Source organism: Trichechus manatus, unplaced genomic scaffold (genome assembly GCF_000243295.1).
Source record: "Trichechus manatus latirostris isolate Lorelei unplaced genomic scaffold, TriManLat1.0 scaffold00018, whole genome shotgun sequence".
NCBI lineage: Eukaryota > Metazoa > Chordata > Mammalia > Sirenia > Trichechidae > Trichechus > Trichechus manatus.
In genome coordinates, this window is record NW_004443954.1 from 8,880,330 (window position 1) to 8,881,886 (window position 1,557).

The 1,557-nt window shown below is 39.7% G+C and overlaps 1 protein-coding gene across 2 annotated transcripts in view; it reads right to left on the bottom strand.

The window, feature by feature from the left end:
* CUNH8orf34 (chromosome unknown C8orf34 homolog) overlaps nucleotides 1–1,557 on the bottom strand; it is a 478,679-nt gene that overhangs the window by 83,757 nt on the left and 393,365 nt on the right. The gene's annotated exons all lie outside the window — the stretch shown is intronic.

Below are 1,557 nucleotides of genomic sequence, written 5' to 3' on the forward strand. Positions count from 1 at the left end.
TTTTTCCACTGTCTCTTTCCACAGATGTAGTCAATTTGATTACTGTGGATTCCATCTGGCAAGGTCCATGCATATAGTCTCCATTTATGTTGGTGAAAAATAGGTGTTTGCAATGAAGAAGTCACTGGTCTTGCAAAATTCTATCATGTGATCTCTGGCATCATTTCTATCACCAAGGCCATATTTTCCAACTACCCATCCTTTTTCGTTTCCAACTTTTGCATTCCAATCACCAGTAATTATCAGTGCATCCTAATTACATGTTTGATCAATTTCAGACTGAAGACGTTGGTAAAAATCTTCAGTTTCTTCATTTTTTGGCCTTAGTGGTTGGTGCATAAATTTGAATAATAGTTGTATTAACTGGTCTTCCTTGTAGGCGTATAGAAATTATTCTATCATTGACAGCGTTGTACTTCAGGATAGATCTTGAAACGTTCTTTCTGACGATGAATGCAACATCATTCCTCTTCAATTTGTCATTCCCAGCATAGTAGAACATATGGTTGTCTGATTCAAAATGGTCAATACCTGTCGGTTGCAGCTCACTAATGCCTAGGATATCGATGTTTACGAGTTCCTTTTCATTTTTGACGATTTCCAGTTTTCCTAGATTCATACTTCGTACATGCCATGTTCCAATTATTAATGGATGTTTGCAGCTGTTTCTTCTCATTTTTAGTCTTGCCACATCAGCAAATGAAGATCCCAAAAGCTTGACTCCATCCACATCATTAAGGTCAACTCTACTTTGAGGAGGCAGCTCTTCCCCAGTGGTCTTTTGAGTGCCTTCCAACCCAGGGGGCTGATCTTCTGGCATGATATCAAACAATTTTCTGCCGCTATTCAGAAGGTTTTAACTGGCTAATTCTTTTCAGAAGTAGACTGTCAGGTCCTTCTTCCTAGTCCATCTTAGTCTGGAAGCTCAGCTGAAACCTGTCTGCCATAGTGACCCTGCTGGTATCTGAGTACCAGTGGCAGAGCTTCCAGCATCACAGCAACATGCAAGCCTCCACAGAACGACAAACCGACAGACATGTGGGGGAAGATCAATGCTACAGGCCCTAATACATGGCATTAACAGGATACAAACCATAACCAACAACACACAAACTTCAGAAGATAAGCTAGGTAACCGGGATATTCTAAAAGTTAAACACTTACCACACTCATCAAAAGACTTCACCAACAGAGTAAAAAGAGAACCTGCAGACTGGGAAAAATTTTTTGGACATTACAAATCAGATAAAGGTCTAATCTCTAAAACCTACAAGAAAATCCAACACCTCTACAACAAAAAGACAAATAATCCAGTTAAAAAATGGGCAAAGGAAACGAACAGACACTTCACCAAAGAAGATTTTCAAGCGGCCAACACACACACACACGAGGAAATGCTCACAATCACTAGCCATTAGAAAAATGCAAATCAAAACCACGATGAGATATTGTCATGGATTGAATTGTATCCCCCCAAAAATCTGTGTATCAATTTGGCTGGGCCATGATTCCCAGTGCTGTGTGGTTGTCCTCTATTTTGTGATTGTAATTTTACGT